Source organism: Muntiacus reevesi, chromosome 4, assembly GCF_963930625.1.
Source record: "Muntiacus reevesi chromosome 4, mMunRee1.1, whole genome shotgun sequence".
Taxonomy (NCBI): Eukaryota; Metazoa; Chordata; class Mammalia; order Artiodactyla; family Cervidae; genus Muntiacus; species Muntiacus reevesi.
Window position 1 is genome coordinate 74,604,579 of NC_089252.1, and position 6,235 is coordinate 74,610,813.

Below are 6,235 nucleotides of genomic sequence, written 5' to 3' on the forward strand. Positions count from 1 at the left end.
ATAACTGGAGGTTTGTATCTTTTGACTCCATTCACCCATTTCACCCACCTTCCACGCCCCAGCCTCTGGCAGCCATCAGTCTGTTCTCTGTGTCTAGGAACTTACTGGGTTTTTTTTTGGGGGGGGTGGGGTTCCACATATAAGTGAGGTTATATAGTATTTGTCTTTCTATGTCTGATTTATTTCACTTTGCCACTGTTCCCTATTTTTAACTCTTTAGTTTTCAGCAAAATTATCCTTCAAGAAATTCAGGACATCAGGCAGGAAAAAGTGAAGTAAATCACTGGGTTGGAGATCTCAGGAGCAGCCATATTCAAGGGGTGTGTGTGTGTGTGCACGCTCAGTCGTGTCTGACTCTTTGTGACACCATGCACTGTAGCACATCAGGCTCCTCTGTCCATGGAATTCTCCAGGCAAGAACACTGGAGCAGGTTGCCATTTCGTACTCCAGGGGATCTTCCCAACCCAGGGATCAAAACCATGCCTCTGTGCCTCCTTCATTGGCAGTGTCATTACCACTTTGACACCTGGGAAACCCTTTTCCGGGGCGGGGGTGGGGGGGCTGGGGAGGTGCATGCTAAGTGTTCAACTCTTTGCAGCCCTATAGATTGTAGCCCACTAGGCTCCTCTGTCCATGGGATTCTCCAGGCAAGAATATTGGAGTGGGTTGCCATGCTATCCTCCAGGGGATCTTTCCAACCCAGGGATCGAACCTGCATCTCTTATGTCTCCTGCATTGGCAGGTGGGCTCTTTACCACTAGCACTGGGGTGACTGCAGCTATTTGAGTAAATGAGACACCAGAGAAAGACAAGCAAGTGACCTAGGATGATTGTATGAGGTGTGGGGAGACTAGTTTGCTCAGTTAGGTATTTCCCAGGTATGTGTACTGAAATCACTGTTTTTTCAATGTAAAGGCATCTTCTGTGCCTTACTTCTGTCTCACCTTAAGAGTAAAAATCTTCTGGAAATCTGGATGGGCAGGACAATTCAAGTAACAGTCACCGGCAGAAGCAAAAAGAAAAGGGCAGTGTTGGGGGAGAGAAGATGAAACAATGGGATGATGCTGAATTAGGCAAATTTTACATCTTCTTCCAAAACTTAAAAGTTTATTAAAGGCAATCGTTTGAGCTTCAGTTTCAGGAAAGTACCAGAATACACAGAAGAACTTTACAAAAAAGAGCCTCATGACCCAGATAAGCACGATGGTGTGAACACTCAACTAGGGCCAGACATCCTGGAATGCAAAGTCAAGTGAGCCTTAGGAAGCATCACTACAAACAAAGCCAGTGAGGTGATGGAATTCCAGTTGAGCTATTTCACATCCTAAAAGATGATGCTGTGAAAGTGCTGCACTCAATATGCCAGCAAGTTTGGAAAACTCAGCAGTGGCCACAGGACTGGAAAAGGTCAGTTTTCATTCCAATCCCAAAAAAAGGCAATGCCAAAGAACGTTCACACTACTGCACAATTGCACTCATCTCACAGGCTAGCAAAGTAATGCTCAAAATTCTCCAAGCCAGGTTTCAGCAATACGTGAACCATGAATTTACAGATGTTCGAGCTGGATTTAGAAAAGGCAGAGGAACCAGAGATCAAGTTGCTAGCATCCGCTGGATCATTGAAAAAGCAAGAGAGTTCCAGAAAAACATCTATTTCTGCTTTATTGACTATGCCAAAGACTTTGACTGTGTGGATCACAACAAACTGTGGAAAATTCTGAAAGAGATGGGAATACCAGACCACCTAACCTGCCTCTTAAGAAATCTGTATACAGGTTAAGATGCAACAGTTAGAACCAGACATGGAACAACAGACTGGTTCCAAATCGGGAAAGGAGTACGTCTAGGCTGTATACTGTCACCCTGCTTATTTAACTTATATGCAAGAGTACGTCATGCGAAATGCCGGGCTGGATGAAGCACAAGCTGGAATCAAGATTGCCAGGAGAAATATCAATAACCTCAGATATGCAGATGATACCACCCTTATGGCAGAAAGTGAAGAAGAACTAGAGTCTCTTGATGAAAGAGGAGACTGAAAAAGTTGGCTTAAAATTCAACATTCAAAAAGCAAAGATCATGGCATCTGGTCTCATCACTTCATGGCAAATAGATGGGGAAACAGTGGCTAACTTTATTTTTTGGGCTCCAAAATCACTGAAGATGGTGACTGCAGCCATGAAATTAAAAGACACATGCTCCTTGGAAGAAAAGCTATGACCAATCTAGACAGCATATTAAAAAGCAGAGACATTACTTTACCAACAAAGGTCCGTCTATAGTCAAGGCTATGGTTTTTCCAGTAGTCATGTATGGATGTGAGAGCTGGACTATAAGAAAGCTGAGTGCCGAAGAGTTGATACTTTTGAATTGTGGTGTTGGAGAAGACTCTTGAGAGTCCCTTGAACTGCAAAGGGATCCAACCAGTCAATCCTAAAGGAGATCAGTCCTGGGTGTTCATTGGAAGGATTGATGCTGAAGCTGAAACTCCAATACTTGGGCCACCTGATGCGAAGAACCAGCTCTTTAGAAAAGACCCTGATGCTGGGAAAGATTGACGCAGGAGGAGAAGTGGTCGACAGAGGATGAGATGTTTGGATGGCATCACTGACTTGATGAACATGAGTTTGAGTAAGCTCTGGGAGGTGGTGATGGACAGAGAAGCCTGGAGTGCTACAGTCCATGGTGTCGCAAAGAGTCGGACACTGCTGAGCGACTGAACAGTACTGAACTGTGTCTTTTACAGTTATCCCTCTCCCTCGTGAGAATTTAATTATCTCTACAAGTCAGTATACAGCAGGGGGGACTCACAAAAGCCCTGATTATTTGTTGTTGTTCAGTTGCCAAGTTGTGTCCGACTCTTTACGACCCCATGGACTGCAGCACGCCAGGCTTCCCTGTCCCTCACCATCTTCCAGAGTTTGCCCAAGTTCATGTCCATTCATTACACCCCCTGCTTATCTGTGGGGAGTGCTCCCTGTGGGAGAAGAAGTGGAATGTCCCCTCAGCAAACAGGCTTGGTGAGCCCAAATACTAGCAAAACGATGTAACATGCCATCAGTGAACTGGGCAGATATAACCTTGAATTAAAAACATACGCTGGAGAAGGTTTACAACAATTATATTTTTTCAAAAGTAGTGATTAAATTTCTAAAAGCATATTTTTAAAGCCCTCCAAAATCTCATTCTGTGGCCTTAGCCAGAGAAACCAACCCGGGACTAACGACCAAGTAGGACTGTCATTCTCCGCCTCTCCTCTTAATCCAGCTCTCCCGGGCCTGCCCTGGCCTTGTTTTCTGATCTGGGCACAGATTCCATTGAGATTATTTGGCTTCCTGTTTCACCATTCCGTCTGAGCCTGCAGATTCTTTTTAAAGATTCTAATACAGCAGATGCATGGGTTTAAAACTGAGTACAGTAGAAGGACATGGCAACCCACTCCAGTATTCTTGCCTGGAGAATCCCATGGACAGAGGAGCCTGGTGGGCTCCAATTCTCAGGATCGCAAAGAGTCTGACACAACTGAAGTGGCTGAGCACGCACGCACAGTAGAACTAAAGAGGTTGCTAGAGTTTCTCTCTTAGTTTAACAAACATGCATTAATAAAAACAAACTTTTATTTTGGGGGACCATCCTGAATCAGGACAGTAGAGGGAAAGTTGCAAGAGAATGAGGGGGAGGATAAACATGGCAGGAATTTACACAACTTGGCAGTGAGGAGGGAGATGGGGAAAGTGTTGTGGAGGTTTCCAGGCCCCGGAGGGCGTGGAGAGGCCCGATGGAGTCATGCTAACCGGCTTCCATCCCCTCCCTCCACCTGCCAGCAGCATGGCCCTGGGCAAACTGTTTAATGACTCTCAGCCTTTCCCATCTATACATTGGAGACATTATAATCTACTGCATAGGGTTGTGGTGAGGATTAAATGAGATCATTTCCATCTAAAGCCAAGCACCGACTAGGTAGTGAACAGATGGTACCTCTTATTATTATAGTAGCCAGCCTCCAGGAAGGTCTTAAAGCAAACTTGTTGCTCCATATCCACACCTCTGCATGGTCCCTTTCCACGCTGAATATTGCTGTGTGACCAATGGAACACGGATGGGACAGCACGTGAGGGCTCTGAGCCCAGGTCACGAGAGGCGTTCATCTATCTCGGTCTCTTCTCAGCTTCTGCCTCAGTCTCTTCTATCAGTTGCTCTGGGGAACTGCCTGGCCACAGGATCACTCAAGAGGCTGTAGAGAGAGGCCCACGTGAAGAAGAACAAACTTTCCAGCCATGTGAACCAGCCCTTTGGGAAGCAGATCCTCCAGTCTCACTCAGCTTTCAGCTGACTGCAGTCTCAGCCAACATGCGATTGCCACTTCATGAGACACCCTGAGGCGAACCAATCAGCAAAGTTACTTTTAGATTCTGGACCCAAAAAACTATGAGATATGATAAATGATTATTGTTGCTTTAAGCCAGTAAATTTTGGGGAGACTTGTTATGCAGTATTAGACAACTAAAATAGGAGGATATTGACTCAGTGATAAAGAATCTGCCTGCCAATACAGGAGACGTGGTTTCAATCCCCGGGTTGGGAAAATCCCCTGGAGAAGGAAATGGCAACCCACTCCAGCATTCTTGCTGGAAAATTCCATGAACAGAAGAGCCTGGTGGGCTACAGTTCATGGTGTCACAAAGAGTCGGACATGACTTAGTGACTAAACAAACAACCAGTAAATAAAGCACTATTTTGGGGTGCTCCACACCAGAATAGTTTTAAAAACATGACTGGCTCATAAAATGAAACATCATCCTTGCCTGCAAACTTGGTCCTAGAGGACCCACAGGCCATGTCCTTTGCGATCTTATCCAGAAAACTCTGCCTTGGACAGAACCTAGCCCCTCCCCACCTTCAGTAATGGGCTGCTTGGTCCCTCTTTCCATCAGCAGACCGTCACTGGCTTTCTTGTTGAGAACCATGAATTCAACCTATGAGCATTTTAAAAACCAAAAACAACTTTAAATTACATGTTCATTCCAGGAGAATATATATATATATGTAATTAACAAGATGAAAATAAAAATTACCTTTAGTTTCACCACACAGATCATGGGCTGATATCCTTCTGGACTCTTTTGCACAATATACTCTTTTTTAAAAAGTAGTCACTTCGACTGTTTTGGTGCTTTTTAAAATTAAATATGATATAATATGAAATATCTCCCAAGCATTAAGTGAATATTATTTTGAAACGTTTATGATTTCTTAGATGGTCCATGATGTTTTTTAATCTGTCCTGTATAGCTGAGGACCTAAGTAATGTCCATGGTTTGTTTTTTGTTTCTTTTTAAAAACTTTTTTGCTGTGGCCAGCACTGCAGGTGAGGATCGAAAGTGGTCGACGCACAGTTTGGGAAAAAGAAACTAGAGACAGAATTAAACTTTTAAAGATGGGACCAGAGAACTCAAGATCTCTTGGGTCAAGAGCCCTGTTCCTCAGAGCCACACCACTTTTATTTAGTGTCTTGGCAAGCAGAAAGTATCTGTGTGTTAGGATGAAGTCAGCCTCCTGTATCCCCAGTCATGTCTCCCATTTTATTGGTTACTTTAAACTAGCTTTGTTATTTTCTTTTACAAGGACTATCACCTAGCTGAAGGTCATAGGCCTGCATGTGCCTTGGGAAAACATCTTAGTGTGTGGACAGCAGTGTTCTAAACTTGCGCTGACCCGGCGTTCCAAGGTCCACACTATGTTTTTCCTTAGCTTAGCAGGGCATGACAACCCCAACTGATCAACCCAATGTACTTTTATTTGGGTTATGCTGTATTGCTATATTTTGCTTTTATTCTTTTCCCATGGTGATTTTCTCATGGCTTAGCCAGAGCAATAGGCAGCTGACTATTAACCATTGCACTGTTTAATTTTGAAATAATTACAGATTCATTCCCCCAATGGCTACATTTTACATAATTACAGTACAATATCCAAACCAAGTTTTGACATTGGTATAAAGTTGTGTATAGTTTGTGTCGTTTTATCACGTGTAGATTTGTTTAATCACTACCACAGTCAGTCGTCAGTAAATGTCATATGCAGCAGCCATCCAAGTGAGGAATGGTTGTCCTTAAGGAGCAGGTCTGTGGGATGGGATAGAGTAGGGGTGGGGGATTGGAGCAGAGGAAAGGTGCTTTTGTATCTAAGTCCCCCGCAGTGTGTGTGCATGCTGTGTCCAGATCTTTGAAACTC